Here is an 18,004-nt window from a genome sequence, read left to right as displayed (position 1 = left end):
GGAAGGCTGTCTGTCTGTCATCTCAGCTCCTTTGCTGGGGACAAACAAACCCTTTCCGCTTTGTTCTGTGGCGGCGTTTTGTTCCATGCATTAATTTCTTTTCTAAAACTAAAAACTAAAAAATAAAAAAAAATCCTAGAGATTTGGCACATTGCAGAAGGGGAAAATGCTGTTTAGGGGATTAAAAAAGAAAATAACTCTTTTCTTTCAAATAAATTACAAAGCACTCTTGCTGATTTGTACCTGAGAAACCTGTAGGAAAATAGCAGTTTATTTTTAGTGCCAGCTTGGATGGGGAGATGAAATAACTGTCTTCTTCAAAAGCCACCAAAGATGAACCGGTGCCAAGGAAGTGAGGTTGGAAAGTGTTGTAATTTTTTGTTATTTTTCTGTCCGGACTAGTTTGACATTCAGCTTGTTTTATCCTCGGTCCTGATCAGAGACCGAGCACTGCACGTCTCGGGGAGGGAGGCCGAAATGAAGGGCAGGACCACCAGTCGCACCTGATGCCCATCTCCTCCATGGGCACGCTCTGGGGTTGATGGTTTGTTAAATCCTGGGCTTATTTCCAACCCTGCTTCCCAGCACGGGGCAGGCGAGTGTTGCAGCAGAGCCCGTGGGGTGGCCGCGCGGTGCCGGAGGGGTGCAGGTGCTTGCTCGCGGTGCTTCCCCGTCTCCCGCATCCTGCAGGGAGAGCGGCGGTGGAGGAACAAGATGTGCAGGTGAAGCTCTCCGAGCGTTGGCATGGATCATCTTTATTGCTGTCAGGGTGCTCGTAACTACCTCCATCCATCACTCCCTCAACGCTGGGGTGAAATTAGCTGAGCGCTCATCGGAGCCGTGTGCCGAAGTGCCCATCTCCCCCCAAAGTGCTAAGCTGTCCTCTGCTAAAAGTCTCATCATTTTCCTTCCCTCAATTTCCTCCCTCCTTTTTTTTTTTTTTTTTTTTTACTGCCTCATTAATGATCTGTCATTTTCATAGTGGAACGATGGAGTCCTTTGGCCAATTCCGCTGCATTTCAGGTGTGAGAGCATCGCGTCCTGACATGGGGTGGGCAGCGGTTGAGCTCCAGTGCTCGCTCACCTCCTGCAACAGTAAATGGCCAAGTTCTACTTTTGTCAAAGTGCTGAGGACAACTCTGGCAATAAACCAGATTGCATCTTAAGTGGATGGGTCCATAAAGCTCGCTCCTGCAGCTGCTGCACGCTGTTGCCTGCGAGGAGGTGTTTTGGGGAGGAAAGGAAGGATTTGAGTTCCTCTGGGGCATTGTGCTTAACACATACCTGGGATGTTCGTGCTGGCAGAGGGTGTCATTTCTTTTTTTCAGGCTGTGTTTCTGTGCCAGCAGAGCTCCTCATGTGCAGTGCTGCTGTGCGTGTACCTTGGTTTGTTCGGAGGAATGAGGCTGCGGTGGCGGTAATGGTTTTGTGTCTCGGTAAATGCGTGCTAAGAGTCACTTTCTGGGGTCTGAACAGCTGAGCAAAAGGTCTGACCGCCAGAAGAAAGCTTACATGGAACATCTGCACTTTTTCAGCATTAAATTCATATCCAAGCAAGGTCAGTTCCTTGCTTGTAAAGCCAACACACCGGCCTCTTTCTATAGAGTAAATCTTCTGAAGGCAATCGCTGCAGGACCCGCTCGGCAGAGCCAGTTCCCCGCTCCTGCTTGCGGAGGATGTTATTGCTTGATATTCACAGGGCCTGGGTGTGAACAGAATGCTGAAAACCTGAGCTCATGTCTGTGTGTGTCTGCTTGGGGAGCTGGCCTGGCTCCCAGCAGGGGCTTTGGCCATTGCTCGATGCAGTGAGGCTCCAAGACAGTGCCTCATCCTCATTTTTTTTTTCGGTATTTCTGCCCGTTTCCTCTGGAAATCTTGGTCAGGCTGGAATTCAGATGGATGCAAATTCACGCTTCGGCTCCTACCCGTCTTCCCTTCTGGTGAGGCTTCCTTCACCCTGGGTCTTCTGCCCTTACCCGGGGCCGCCTGCTCTCGCCGCGAGCAGAAGCGTCCCCGTGTTTGACAAGCAGTCGGCGTCTTCTCGGGGGTTGGCGTGTGCCGAGCAGCCTCGTGTCACGGAGCCTGCAAGTTATTACAGATGCTAAATGCAGAGCGTCTCCTGACAGCTGAACACCTCAGATCTCCTAGCCATCAAACTCAGAGTGTTGCTTCTGAGTGAACTTAATCATCTCATAAGGAGTGATGGAGAGGACGGGGGGAAGTAAAGCACGGAAATCACTCATGTACCACCACACCTCTGCTTCGCCCTTTCTTCTTTCGTGTCTTGACTGATTTGTTTTGATCACTCCGAGCCTTCACCGCTGAGTTTGTTTGAATCCCAGTCACCGGGATTTCATTTCAATGACGACCCCACTAACGAGCCTCACGCTGCGGTGGGGGGGAGTGGGGTGGGATGCTGTGCTCTGCAGCCCCATACTGGTGCAGACAGGGCCTCCTCCTGTCCCCCAGGCAGGGACAAGGCTCAGCAGACATCGAAAATACCCCCTACTGTGAACAATTCATTGGATCATCAGACTTTTCTGGGAGAAAAATCATTTGGTGTCTTGATGTATGACTGTGTGGATGTTTAATATCATGATTGTGATAAAACCAAGTGGGAATGCCATTTGTCTAACTACCGAGCTACTCCAGAAGGAGAGCTTCAGCAGGAACCAAGCAATTATTTTAATTCATTTTGTTATAATAAAGCTGGGGCTAATTTAGCTCAGGCACCACTACCTCAGGCCTTATGTCTGTGTATGGCACCAACAGGAGCTCGAAAGCTTCCAGCCAAGAAAAAGGTGGGAAAAAAGAAAACCGACTGCCTTACAGAAAGATAAATCAGCACCAAACTTGGAGTGCGATTTATTTATTTTTTTTCTTTCCTGAGGGCACTGTCCAAAGTCAAATAGGTAAGGGGTAATTAAATTCCTATTTTTATGCATTAGTCCATTATTTCTAATGCAGAAGCATCTTCGCTCCCTTTTGGGCTTTTTCCCCCTTCCTGCTCTGAATAACTGGCTGGCTGCGTGACCATCGGTATGCCGAAAGGTAAGGGAGAGCTCAGCCTTGCACAAGCTCAGCTGATCTGCTTCTGGACCACTTTTTCCAATGCTTAGTGTAGAAAAAAAAACAACAGGGCACCTACCTCTGCTGAAAAGCACGTTTTTGGACGTGTCCAGACTGGTGTCCTTCTGTCCCAAAGTTTTGCTGCAGATGTTTTCAATTTCTCACCAATTCATTGTAATTGTTTTGATTAGCGTTTCTGCCAAAACGATAGTAAAAACTCAATTTTCCTGAGGAAAATTAACAGAATGCATTCATGGCTGGTGCAACCTGTTTGTTTAGCCGTGGCAGGAATTGACTGCAGCTGTGGAACGGGAGATGATTAAAGTCCGGGGGCTGCTCCCAGGTACCAGGTTTCCAAGCGTTGCTGTGCTGCAGGTACAGGAGTTTTTGTGGCTGACAGCCCGATCTGTCAGCTGGGATCAGGTCCGTATGGACCTGCAGAGAGGTAAGGGCTGACTTGTGTTTCTGTACATCATCCTTTACCCGGTCATCTCCAGAAACTGGAAAGGAAATGGGGTATTTTTTTCCCCTCCCCAGGATATCAGCAACAATCTTTTCTCCTTTTTCTTGGGATTTTAGAGCAAAGCTATGAGACTTTTCTCTTTCAAAGCATTCCTCTCTGCATCGGGGCAGGAGGCAGCATGTCCTGGTGGGTTTGCAGCTGACAGAAACAGCTTGGGCACATCAGCCCTGAGGGGGTCCCTTGGCTCTGACCCTTCCCATTTGCACCCGTGGGGACCCCGCAGCCGAAAGCCTGGGGAGGAGGCAGGGGCACGCGGGCTGACCCCGCATCTAATCATCGCTCCTCTCTGAAGTGTCGGCAATTCATTCTCGGCTCTGTCGCTGCCTCCGGACCTCGGGGGTCACGGCTTGTTCTTTGCAATAAGCAAACAGGCTGGCACTGTATCCTTGACACTCGGGTTTAATAAAGAGATATTTAACTCTGCCCTGCCGCAGCCCTTTCACAAAGGCAGGGATCTCCATGGCAGCTGGAAAGTCTCAGGCTGGTCAAGAGGCAATTTTCTGATTAAACAGTTTTGCATGATGTCTGGCAAGTCTTTTGTGCTGTCGTTTAATCCGCTGATCCTGTGCTGGAGCAGTGAGAGAGGCCAGGAGGTGTGCTCAGCCCCATTCCTCCCTCCCTTTCACCTCTGCTTCAGCTTCAGAGGTGAAGCCAAACCATCAGCAGGAGGATTATGAAGAATTACCGTGGTCACCTCGGCTCTGGGCTCTTTTCTCCCTCTTCTTCTGTGCGTATATTCCAGGGCTGAACGCGCCTTGTGCTGCTTCTGCTGGTGGTGCTGGCCCATCGATAGGTCATCATTGCCCAGCAGCTCGAGGCTTCGACCTCAGAGCAAGGCTGCCTCTTGCCTGGGGAAGTATTTTCCCTCTGCAAATTGCTGCAGGAGCTGCTGACCTCTTGGGTTTGGGGTTTCCAGCTGCATCTTCAGGCTCCTGTGTGCAGGGAGCATGAGAGTGCATTACAGGCTCTTGATACAGCTGTTGTTCTGGCTGTTATAAAATCACTTTCCAAAACCATGGGCAAGTCAAAAAATCACTTGGAGAGGGTTTGGAGATCCCTGACCGAAGCAGCAGATCTAAATCATCCTTGACTGCACCAGCTGTCCTTCTAGATGGATGCTGTCCCTAATTTTGCTCAGGGACAAAAGGGGTCGGGGTGGAGGCACAGCACCAGAGCTGGCACTTGCTCAGGTTTTAGGTGCCACATCGCAGGGGACAGTCTGAGAGCTGTCAGATTTGGGAAATAACTCACATCTTGGCTTTTTTAAATTATTATTATTCTTTCTAGTTAACTACAAACTGTTGTGTGGCTTCCTGAGTGAGGCAGGGTCCCTGCAAATCGCACGCCGCTAATTTTCTCCTGTTGTTGTTGCCCAAACGCATGGAGCAGCCAGAAATGAGACCAAGAGGCAATGTGGTGTGAGCGAGCTGATTTTGGCCAGCACCCAAAAAGCTCTTTCCTGCTCCCGGCCGCGTGATGGACACGAGCCACGTGTGGCCATCGGGAAGGGCTCTGGGGGGGACCCTCGGGGTTTTGCTTTTCCCTGCCAGCATCCAACCCTGCATTTCTGCTGTGCTGTGACCTGGGGGTGGGTCACACAGGCCAGGGTGGGGGCTGAAACACAACTGCTATTTTCCATTAAGGTCTCCAAACAGTCAATTAATTTGGATTTTACCAGACAGCTATTTGTTTGTTAAATTAAAACCAGCTGGTTATTGAAAGAAACATATTTATTGGGAATTAGCAGCCATGTGCTGGATGGATATTTGCTACCTAGTTGTCAAAGCTTGAATTCTGTGTTTAATAATCATTTTTTTTCCTTTCAATTAATGTAGGGGGAAAAAAAATCATCCCATTAATTCTGAATTAAGCAAGCGTTTGGAAAACTTCAATTCCGAGTGCTGCTGTCGGGTTGAAGCCTGGCTGTGATGGAGCTGTGCACGGGGATGTGCGGCCCCTTGCCCAGGTCCAAACCCAACCCCAGGGGGTTTGAGTCCTGCAGAGCATCACTTCTGAGCTTTCCCAGCTAAAATGGGTGTCTTGGGGCTGTATCTACCCCTCACCCTGGGTTACTCCCTATCTGAAAGCAGGGTTGGTGCAAGGGGCACTGAGTGAAATCTAAAGGGAAACCCACTCCCATCCTCCCCCCAGGGCCTGGCCAGCCAAAACTTTCAAATATTTCAAGGGTTAGAATAAAATGTTAATTGGGCCTTCCTGGGATAGGCAGGGAGGGAGATGAATTATTTATAGGAAGGTGGATGGCAGTCAGAGAGCTCCTGCGCTTCTTTCTTCCCGAGCTCACCGTGTGCTGAAACATTTATTGCCCATCACCAGCAGTTTCTTTGGCTGCCCGGTGCCCACCTGGGCCATGCTTGGCTTTTATCAGTGTGGTGAAGAAATTTTGTTTATCCAAACAGGGCTGTGAGTATGGGGAATAATGCCTTATGGCTCAGGGCCAGGTGCTGGTACTCAGCATCTTGTTAATTGTGCTCAGCATCTCAGGGATCTTGGTGCTCAGCATCTTGGGCAGCTGCTTCCCAAAACATGGGGGGCATCAGCTCGGGGGCGAGCAGGGGCTGTCGGAGGTGAGGGGAGCTGCTGCGACGTGGTGCATCTCTTCCAGAGCCTGTGGGAGGCTGCCCTCGGTGATCGTAGCTGAAAGGAGGCAGAGCGGGGAGATGCTAACGTAGAAAGCCATTTGTGAAGGCCGTAGAGATGGAGAGAAGCAAAACTGTCTGAGTAATTGCTTCCAACCCAGTGCTTCCAACTCTTGCAGCCGGGGTGAGCGCTCCAGGGCCGCTCGGAGGCGGTGGGATGGGATGGGATGTAGCACAGGCAGGGCTGGATCCGTCCCTGCCCCAGCAAACCCACCCTTGGTCTGCGGGGATGTGGTGTAAAACATGCAGGGGGAGCGAGCGATGGGACACACAGGATTTATCAGTCACTGTAAATAATGTAAGTAATGTAAATAATATGCAGTGAGCCCCACGGGGATGGATCAGGCGGGCAGGGGCTGCACACAATACTTTTCTGCTCCTGTTTTTTTTCCTCTGGAGAGCTCACACTCGCTGCCTTGCACCCGATCCATGCTTCCCTCGCTCTGCCTGTGGCCGCCGTCCCCATCGCTCCCCTCCTCTGGAGACTGGAGTCTCCTCTCCTCAGAGGAAGCCTGCTCCCACTGCCACCGTTATTCTCTGGCTGGCCAGCAGATGCACCAAATCCTCTCTTTTTCCCTCGCAGGGACAATCGTCGCTAATTGTTTTCATGCCTTTGGCTGTTTCTTTACACTCTGCAAGTGGCTCTGGCTTCCGGTGTCATTGAAAAACTCCTGCATGGTTCAAAGGGACTCCGGTACCTTGTTGCCATTTAGCTTGACTCTTTTTTTTCCCCACTTTTAATTGCTTTCCTCCTTTCCCAAGGCCTGCGCCTGCTGACACAGTGCCTGTGCTGAGATGAAGGGCTTGAATCCGCTTGATGTGCCGGGAGTCAGAGCTGTGGGGTCAATCCCTGGGCTGGGGAGCGGAGCAGGCTCATTTTGGGGTCTGTATCCCCTCCGTGCCATTGGTTCCCCATCTGCATGTAGCAGCGGGTCACCTGTATGGGAGGTGATTTGTAGGGTCAGGCTCATATTTAGCACATCAAGCACCAAAATATCCCCCCACCCTGCACCCCCTGCCCACCCTCCTGCGGGTGCGCTCTTATCTCTGATACCCAAGTAGCCAGAGGTAAATACCAGGGCTGAGCTAATCTGGCTCTGTCCTCTCGCTGTCCTCCCCCTAAGGACATTTTCTCCCCCCTGCTGCCAGCCCCGAGCCCCCCCATTTCCCGGGGGGTGGGCAGACCCCTTGGCATTGGGGAGTGTGGCAGGGCGATGCTCTGCACGCCGGTTGCCTTCCTCTCCTGGCACGCTCGGGCACGAAATGCCTTCATCAAGGGGAGCAATTAGATTTGAGAAGAACAACAAATAGAGATCGATGCGCACGCTGCGATATCTGCTGGAGGCATTTATGATCTCTCGGCTGGATTAGGCTGCCTGGCCCCGAAATGCAGCACTCCTGCGGGCCGGGATCAATTGCGGCGCTTTGCCTCTCCCCTAGCCCTGGTGTGTCCCCTGCCCTCCGCCCCGCTGCTGCTGTTTCACAGATAGGAGCTCCTAGGGAACACATCGTCCTTGCTCGCACCTTTTAACAACTTCACAGCTTTGTGGCTTGATGGAAATCCTGTAATGGGGGGGAGAGAGAGGTTGGGTACAGCCCCGTCCCCCTGCCCTTCTTTCGGGCTGGTGCCAGCTCCTGCTGCCGTGGCATTAGATACAGGAGAAGAGTGAAGCAGTATAAAGTTTAGAGCCTGTGGCAGGGGCTTTTTTTCTCTCATTTCAGGCAAGGGGAAAGGATATAAAACGAAAAGCAAGCAATCAATAAAAGGAGAAAGTTGTATATCCGAAAAAATAAAAAGACACGGCTGCCTGGGCTTTTATCCGAGGCCTCAGCACGAGAATAATGAACGCAAAGCAGTTGGAAAGTCCCGAGGTGGTGCTACAGCCCCTTATCTCTCCCAGTCTACAAAAAAATCCCCAGCGGGACGGGTTCTTCCCTCCCCTAGGGCTGCACAAACCTGGGGTCGTGGCGCTGCCCTCCGCGAGGAGGTTTTGTGGGGGCTGCAGCGAGGGCAAGGCTCAGCCCCGCTGCCCTAAATCAGCGCGGTCCTGATGGGACGGACTCTGCCTTTCTGTGACACCGCTCCTGTCCCAGATGGGGACCGTCACCTCTCATCTCCGCTGGGTTACGGGAACACAAATAAATCACCAGCTCGAGCTTCGGATAAAACCCCAGGAGCCGCCGACCACTTTGTGCCTCTGCCCTTCCTTCCCCCCCCCCCCCCCCCCCCAGCACTTTACAACCAAAATGGGCATAAAACTGTAAAAAAAGCAAACCTGTGCTTCTGTGAGCGCCAGGGGTGTGCAACAGACCGCTCTGATTTAACGGCCATCCAGTCATTCGGTTGTTAACAAATCGATATTTTCCTACGAAACGCTACGGCCTGCCATAAATATCTTCGTAGTTATATGAACCTTGGCCGTGTAATTCATGCGCTGCGGGGGCCATAATGAGCTACATGATGGCTGTGTCAGGGGGGACATTTATTAGGAGATAATGGTGTCTGGATGGCCTGTAACAGGTTAAAAAGAGAAATAAGAAGGAGAAAAAAAAAAAAAGGAAAGCCGCAGCCCTGTTCATAATTCTTGTTCCTCGCAGTGCATATTGCTTTGAAGTGTACCTGCTCGTTGTTGACTAAATCAAAGAGTATTGGGTAATACATGGAATTTATTTGCACTTGCAGCGTATAATCTAAAACATATAAATTTACAACTAAATGGAAGCTCTCCTGAGCTCTGGAGTAGAATTGATGCGGCGGTGATGGAGCGGGGTGGTCGGTGTGTGCCACCTCCAGAAATCCCTCGTGGTTTCTGCCTGCTTTTGGCTGCCCTCGTTGCAGGGAAGGGGTCGGGCAGGGGCTGGGGCCGGATCCTGGCTCAAACTGGGTAAGCTGGTGTAGCCTCGAGGGCTACCAGGGCTCAAACCCCATCGCCCAGCTTGGCCCGACGTCCTGTGCAGGCTGCTGTCTCCCTCGTGGGAAACCTTCATGGAAAACGTGCTGAGAATATATCTCCTAGGGAGGAAATGAGCGATGCTCACACGGCAAGCGAACATCCCTATCATGCAATTACTTCTAAACATGTTATTTTATGGTCCTTCCAAAAAATAAAAAAAAAAAAAAACACCCCAAAAAAACAAACCCCACCGAACACCGACAACAAAACCCCCGCAGAATAAGAGAGGAGGAGGAAAAGTGAGCAATCAGGGAATCATTCCCGGCTTCAGTTGCCCTCAGGAAACGAAATGTGTCAGGGAGGATTGAAGGATGGTGTTATCCTGAGAGAGGGCGAGGGACAAACAAACCGAGGCAGCGAGGCTGTCTGCCACGAGATGGAGAGGATGGGGGAGAGCCGGGGGCGGCGGGGGGCTCGGGGGGCTCTGGTCAGCCCTGGTCACGCTTCGTGGAGGACAGGTTTATAAATAGCAGGCGAAGGGTGTGTAAAAGCTGAGGGGTTGCTTTAATGGGGAATTAATTGCCGGAGAAGCCAACAGCTCAATGAACTGGTGCTTTGCAGCCTTCAGGGCTTTTTTTTTTGTCACCTCTCAACAGCTTCTGTCCCCTTAGCTGCCTGCGCCGCCCCGCTCCTGCTTCCAGCGTGCTTGGCATGTCTGTGCAGGGCTGGTTATGCCTTTATAGCTCATTTTTCAGTGACCTGTCATCAAAACGGGCAATTAAACTTCTGACCCAGGGCTGGACCTGCCCGTGGCTCGTCCCGAAACCATTCCCCAGGACTTTTCCCCCAAGCCCCCATGATATCCACTTGGCAACAGGAACATCCTTGGGGTTTCCAATTTTCCCGTGAATTACCTGCTTCCTGTGTCTGTAATTACACGGAGCCACAGCAGCTGTGCCTCTGCCTTTGATTAGCACATAAAATCCACTTCAGAAAAAAGTGGTCCTGGATTACCCCCGTTTTCTGGTGGCTTTGCTCAATTGGCTCTTTCCCGGCTGTTTAGCACTCCAAGCAGCTTCTAATTTAGCAGCCTCCAGCATCCCACCACCCTTTTCCATGGGCTTTATGCAATTAGCAGCATCTCCACTCCACCTTCGCTGCTGTCTCTTAACGAGCACCAGGCTCGGATCGCTGAGAAGTAGCTGGCGAGCGGCACTCGGAGGGAGAAGTGCTTGGGGACGCGGGTGCTGACCCTGTGCAGAGCCGTGTCCCCGGAGCCTGCCAGGCTGTGCCTCTTTTTGGGGACCTGATAACCTGCAGCTCGGCGGCTTTTGGCACCTCGTTTCATTGCTGCTTCTCTTTTCCCTCTGCATCTTTGCCTTTCTTCTCTGTTCATGCAATATTTCTTGTGGGACGAGAGGTTTCATTTATTTATTCATATTTATATATATTTTTTTTGTCTCATGTCAAAAGGGCTCTGGGCAGCCACCTCAGGGGGAAGGTGGAGATCCCTTCTTTCATCAGACCTCCCATCACTGTTCCCACCGCGATGACAAGGCAGAAGGTCCCCGCGGTTCCCCTTGTCCCCGTGTGGCCGTGACACATCTCAGGGATGCTTGTGATCGGGTAAAGCCCCTGGCAGGGGGTGCTCAGCACGGTGCTGTGCGGATCCGGCCCTCGGTGCTGCTCCGGCACCGTGGTGGGGATGGTTTCACTCATTAATAATCTCGCCCGAGTGCCACTTTCATAAAATGCATGGTGCAAAATATTGGAAAGGCGGTGGATCAGATTTGCCTGTCAGCTGTGAACATCAGCGGTATCACTTGTGACTTCAGAAATATTACACGGGGCCTTTATTTGGAGGAAAAGGAAAGCAAAAATTTGGGCCATTGATCTCAATTGAGTTACCCTTCAATGGATTTACCCCCGTGTAATTCAGAGCAGAGATTTACCCATAACGATTTCACCCATGACTGAGTAACTTTCCCTTCGCCGTGCCGGTAACACACAGGAGAAACCCGGCAATCAAATCACTCATGTGCACCGAAACAGCGCGGCCGGCTGCGCTGCAAGCATCGCTCCCGCGCCACCAGCGTGCGCCGAGGAGACAAGATGATTTAAGATGTGTGTTGGAGTCCTGCGCCGACTTACATCTGTTTTATCTCCCGTCAGCCGAGATGAATAATCAAGGGGAGGGCGTGCTAGGGCAGGGGAAAAGGTGGAGGCTCCTGTTAGCACCGCGGAAAGCAAGGCGTGTGGCATCTGCTGCAGGCAAAACTCAGCTCTCCGCTCTTTTTCCTCTTTCTAATCCTTAGGTGGCGAGAGGAGAGGAGACGCGTGGGTCTGGTGTGGTTTTGTGAACGGTACTGGGGGGGGATTAAATCCCCTCCTGTGCGTCCTGTGCCCTCCCTTGAGCATCAGGACAAGGCTCCGGATGGCTCCTGCTCCTTGCAGGGTCCTTCCCTTACAACCAGCGGGGACGTTCTGCTGGTGCTGGAAGCTCTCCCTGGGAATTACGCTGCTGAATTTGACACTGGCGTTCGGAGCGGGACCAAAGCGGCGTAAATCAGCGCCGGCTCCCACCAGCACAGCTCTTGGATCATGACCAAGGTCGTATTTCCAGGAAAAGCTGGGCTGTGCCAGCAGTGCCCATGCTGAAATGCCATGATACAGCCCCAAAACCATCCCGGACCCCAAAGCTGTGAGCCCGAGAACTGGGCACGAAGCTGCTCGGGGAGCTTGCCACGAGCCGAGGCAGAGCGTTGGGTCTGCCCGCGGAGGCTGCCGACCGAGGATATTAATGGTTTCCCTAAGGGCAATGTTCAGGCAAACAGGTTTGTCATTTATTTTGCAGATTTACTGGAGTATTATTAATTTTCCGGGACAAACTCTATCAGGAGAACGCATTCGTTTCTAAAATATAACTTATTCGCAGTGCCCAGACCCACTCCTCAGACAGGGATTCCATCGGTTAAGACTTATTCAAATATTGATCTGGACATTTCTAATTAAATTTGCCCATACATTATTATGCATATGCACAAAAATGGATTTTTGCCTTCCCAGTAATTAGATTTAATACCTGAGGTAACATATATTTATGTGTTTAATTATTAGATTCATTAGCAATTTTAATAAATGCTATCGGCTCGGGAATTAACCACCACACTTGACACTTGTTGACTTTTCCACTTGCTGGTGAGGTAAGTGTGTAATCAGAGCAGGAGGGAGAAAAGATTTCCTTCAGACTGCCTTGGAAGCAATTATCATGCTCTGTCTAATTATTAATACATTCTTCCTGACTGCAGCGTGTTAGTTTCTGAAACCAAGGCTGTTTGTGATAAAGTCAATCACGGGATCCCGGGACTGGCTGAGGGGCGCATCCTGCGGAGGGTGCGGGGGGAAGGACCAGGCTGATGTGGTGGGCGAGGAAGGGGGCCGAGCGGCGTTTGGGTGATAAAGTGGACCCAAGCAGGGCTGCCCGTCACAGTATCATGACAGATATCACAAAATCGGTGTTCAGGGGAGCCTGAACACCAGGCTAAAGAAGCCTGGATGATGTAGCGTTGAGCCCAGCAAGCGTCCCAGTTCAAACTGGGATACAGTTTTATTTTGGCACTGCAAAAAGCCGCCTTTCCCCGCCATCCAGGGAGATTTGCTGGATCCGAAGCGCACCCCCGTGTGTCTGTCTTCACCCCAGGGGCTCGACATGGGGATGGGATGGGTGGCAGGGGGACGGTGGCACCTCCTGGGACCTGCAGCATCCCCGGCTCCCACCCAGCACTCCCTGGCCTCACGCTCGCGTTGCAATTTGGTGCCGGGGCCGCAGGGAAATTGCCGGCAATTTGGGCTAAAAGCGGTTGGCAAATTGCAGTGTTTAGGCCCACGAAATTGCAGAGGAGGCGGCTGGAAAGGCGGGCGGGTGTTCGGTGGGCGAGGGGTGCCCCCCCAGGCAGCAGGTATTGGTAAACACACGGGTCAATGGAGCGAAAGGAGCCGTCTCTGCGGGAAGCAGGGGAAGGCAGAGGCATAGGGAGATGGGGAAGGCAGCTGGGAGCCCAGCACGGACCTGCCTCTGCTGCCACGGGCAAAAATTTACCCCTGAGATTCAGAGCTTGTGGCACAGAGCTGCTCGGGGGGTTGTAGCAATGCACATCTCTTTTGGGAGAGGCTGCTTGCTGGTGGTTTATAGATCTCCTCCACAAATTTGCCCCATAAACTTCCCAGCTAGCTGCGGTTATTTATGTCCCGGTGCAGCTCAGGGCGAGCAAGAAAGCCTTTTTTTTTCTCTCTTTTTTTTTTTTTTTTCTATTTTTTCTTCATGCAGTTTAAGGAAAAGGCCCCTCGCAGGCCTGAGTGAGAGGTGGGATGCTTCCTCAGAAAGAGCTCGGGGTGCCCAGGACCAGGCACTGCTGACCCCTTGCAGGCACAGCACCAACAAGGCAGCAGCACGATAAACCAGCCCCCAGCAGCATTTATTGATCGGTAAAAGCCTCCCGAAACAGATTGACATTTCTGCCCGTCCTCCGAGGATTTGTGCTCCTCCTGCTGTGACAACAGGGAGAAGAACATTTTATCGGAGACGGATGGGATTCGTGCTCGGGGATCACCCCGCTGCTGCTGGTGGATACGCATTGCCCTGATACATGGGCACGGGGCCGCCTCCACCTTTGGTCTTCATTTTCTGGGCTGCAAAACCCCCAAATGGGTGCCAGCCCTGCTCCACGAGGCTTTTTGGGGTGACTTACCTACAGCAGTGCCGCGGCTGCATCAAACTGGGAAGGAAAACCAGGCACACAGAGGTGCTGTGCATGCACCGTGCTGCAGCTCACCTCTTCCTGAAATTATTCTGATTTTTTTTCCCCCACTTCCCTCTTTTCCCTTTCCCTCCTCCCAAGCTCAGGAGCCCTGCGAGGTCCATGTTACGCGAGGCACTTTGCCTTCAACCTAGAATCCTCGTTAAAGACCTGTGTGTGCATGGGGGGGGGGGGGGGGGGGGGATCAAACCATTGATCAAATCCGACAAATTCCCTAAGCCTGGTTTACACAGCCAGAATGAGATGCTAATTAATAAACAGCAAAAAGCAGCCGGGCTCCAATTTGCATAAATGTGCTTTGTCAAACCGTTAGGAAAACAAAAGCCCAGGAGTGGCAGCCCAGGACGGATTCACTGCACGGCGATCCCAGCGAGGCTGTTCGGTGGGGATTACAGCCCCTGTGATTTTATTATTTTTTTGCTTAATTTCCCTCTCTTGTCTCCAGTTAGGATTCAATTCGACGCCTATAATCAGCTGCAGACAGAAAGCCCTGATGTAAAGGCTTGACACAAATAATGGCAAAAAAAAAAAGGAGCCATCTCCTTTTGTGTCCCTTCCCCGTGCACACACACGTGTGTGTGGGGACTGTAAATAAAAAACCAGGGGTTTGATAGGTGCGGATGAGAAGGAATAGGGTAAATTCCTTATAATCCTTCTTAATTACAGCTGCCTGGGGTAGTTGGTGGTTCTGAGCAGCGGGAGCTGAGGCCGGGAGGTCAGCCTGCGTGGCTGCCGGGGGGGATTGCACACATGGGGTAAGGGGATGCCTCGAGCTCAGAGGTGAGGGTGAGATTTGGGGCAGAAACCCACTTTTTTCTCCAGAGACCCCACCGGCAGAGCCTTCCCTTTGCTCTCCTGCCCCTGGTTAAGATCTCAGCTTTCCTTGGCAGGTTTTCCCTCTGTCTACTTATCTGCTATGGAAGAGTTGTGAGAGCTTTGGGGCAGGGACAGAGCCCGTAAAACAACCACAAAAACCCTCCCAACAGCTAATTGAGATTCCTCCTGGCTAGCAGATAGTTAGATGGATGGACAGATAGAATTGAGAAATTATGATAGTTTATTATTCGCTCTTGGTACTTTTCTTTGATGCTCTCTGCGCCATTTATTCTACCACATTAGCTGATTTTTATTTTGATAATGTAATTTTCATTTTGGCGAAAGCACCCACAGGAACTGAATGGGAACTCATCAGCATAAACTGAAAGGAAGAAATAACTTATATTAAACATAATAATATTTTTTCTTAAATAAGAGGAGAAACCAAAATGATGTGCAGACACGGACACACAACCCAATGCAATCAAGCTGTTGCAGCTTGGGCCACAAAACCCCGTCGTTTCTCTGCTGTTAACCCAAAAGTGTGATGCTCTGCTTGGCCAGGGTTGGCCTCAGCAGAATCTCAGCGTGGCGCTGAGTGCGTGTGATGCAGGTCCACCCTAAAAAAAGTGTAGCAAAAAGAAAGGGATTTTTCCTTTTCCTATTTGCCACACCACAGAGGGAGCCAAATCCCTGAATAAGAGCTCCCCAGGCCCACGATTGCTCCGCGGGGTGATGCCCAGGATGGGAAGAGCTCGCCAAACATTTCCCCAAGCCCGATTTCAGCACACCCCAGCTGCAGAGCACCGTGGAAGCGGGGAGCTCTCTGCTCAGGAAATCGTGTCTGCTCTCCATCTGAGAATCAGGAGAGCCGTATATCAGCGCGAGCAACCGCAGCAGATGCTTTATGGTACCAATTACTGCAGCGCAGCTCCGAGCGGCTGCGGTTCCTCCAGTTATGGACAGAGCTGGGCAGGTCAGGACTGAAAGCGTTTGTGTTTCAGGGGGCAGCAAGGAGCTATAAACTGGGCCAGAGCACCTTGTTTTGAGCCTCTCCTGATCTGCCGACCTTTTCATGCCTTCGCCGGAGGTTTTGGGCTCAAAGTGTAAAATTAAAAAAAAAAAAAAAAAAAAGCGTTTGGCTGAATCGGAGAAAAAATGGGTAGCAGGTCTCTGGAAGGTTTCCTGAAGCCAAGGAGATAGCTTGGAAAATTGGAAGATTGCATTGCATCCTTAGGTGCGCTGCTTTCATCCCGGCTCAGCAGCTGGCTGCCACTACAGAGGAGCTTCCAGCACACAGAGCGGCCGGTTGGCTTCGGCTGACCACTCGAGGGCTTAAGGGCTTTGCTGAGTTAGGGCTTTCCGGCGGCTTTTTTCAAGTGGCATGGTTATTATTTAGATTTTCCGCTGATGTTTATTCTGTACAGATCTCCAGGCCTTTTTTTTTTTTTTTTTCACAAGCTTGCTATTGCCGTTGCTGTTTATTTATTTATTTATTATACTGCAAGGATTAAGCATAAATCATTCTCCCCCAGCGCACCCTTTCCCAGACACAGACCTCTCCAGGCACGGTGCTGAGCCCCGAGCTCTGCTCCTTCAGGACCACCCCACAGGTGACCTTAGCCGGGGCCCCGGTGGCTCCTTTCCAGACCCCCCCCAGTGCTCACCAGGCTTTGCAACGGGGGATTTGTAAGAGATTTAATTTCTTCCTGCTCCCCGGGGCTCCGTGCCAGCTCAGGGTTAAGCAGACCCGAACTGTGGGATGTGGGGGGGGGGGATGCTTCGTGCAGGGAAACGCTGCAAAAAGGGATCGAGGGCAGCTCCACCGGGCTCAGGCCCCAGAGAGTTAAAAGGACAAGTGGGGGGGGATGAAGAGAGATTAAAAAGCATGAATCACACCACTCCTTGAAGGGCTTCCAAAAGAACATGAGAAAGGAGGTAAGCGCTGGACGGGCTCCTCGTGTGCTCTAATCCCCCCTCCTTCCCTTGGCAGAGATTTGTGAGACGCAGATGAGAGATTTCCTGCTTTGCAGGGAGGGGGGGAGCTGCAGATTAAATCAACCTGCTCGTCGCCACGCTGCCAACGCCGTTTGAAAGATGCTTAAATATTTATCTAACAAGGAGTTGGGGTGGGGGGGAGAAGAGAAAGAGAGGGATACATAAAATTAAAATGTTCATTATCTCACAATTCATATTTAATAAATCGCCGTTACAGCTGGGTAATGGATTTCCTGCCATAAATGCCTCCCATATTTTGAGGGCCCAACCTGGGTGGGGGTGCCTGGCACTGGGGAAGGCACGGTCAGTGCTGAGATGTGGGAGAGGAGCAGCGCCGAGGCCTGAAACACCCCAAAATCCACCAAAATCTCGCTGTTCTGAGACTATTTCACCTTGCACTCAGGAGCAATGGGGGTATTCTGCCTGAGTGCAATCCCTGAGCTGCTGCTCTGCGTTTGGGGCCAGCCCAGACTTTTTTGGGGTGCTTGTGTGAGGCAGGGGAAGCCCGGGGAGGTTTTTTAGGGCTGCTGCTCGAGGCCATGTGCCGCTTTTCCCAGGGTCTGCCCCTGTTGACTCCTCAGATTTGCCCTGAAACAAAAGCAAAATCCCAGATCCGTTGGCCCCAAGAAGGCCGAGTCCAAGCGCTGTTAAATATTAGCGTGCCAACAACATCAGGAAAATCCGATGGAACTGAAGTGACTCTGAATGCGAAGTGCTGATTAACTGCTGCAGGGGATTATTGAGGAGGTAAATGGAAAGAAACGCAGGGAATTGCCTAATGTGGATTGATCAGAGGCTCCCTTTGGACCAGGAAGGGCTTGTTAGCCACTACCTGATGCTGCTGGTTAGAAGCTGAGCTCCTTTGGCTCTTTCTATCAGCTTATTAGAAACCCCTGGGTAGTGCGATATCTCCAAATAGGATGAAGCTGTATTTACTAATTCGGGAGGATTAGTGGGAGTAGAATTATTAAGATCCCTATCGGAGGCCATTGAGGTCTGTGGCTGCTTTTGTCCTGTCCCCGTCTTGGGGAGAGCTGCAGCAATGGACTCGGATCCCCCAGCGGGCCCAGCCTGGGAAAGGGACTCCAAATTGCCGTCGGATTTCCCTGAAATTTTAGTTGAAGCCTCAAGAAGCAAGAAAAAGCTCCCTGAAAAGAAAACGAGAGAGGCTAATGCCCCTCTCTGCTGGTGCTCCAAGGGTTTCTGCATCTCTGGGGGCAGCCTGTGCCC

This window comes from Oxyura jamaicensis, chromosome 22 (assembly GCF_011077185.1).
Source record: "Oxyura jamaicensis isolate SHBP4307 breed ruddy duck chromosome 22, BPBGC_Ojam_1.0, whole genome shotgun sequence".
NCBI lineage: Eukaryota > Metazoa > Chordata > Aves > Anseriformes > Anatidae > Oxyura > Oxyura jamaicensis.
Note: the sequence above shows the minus strand (reverse complement) of the source record.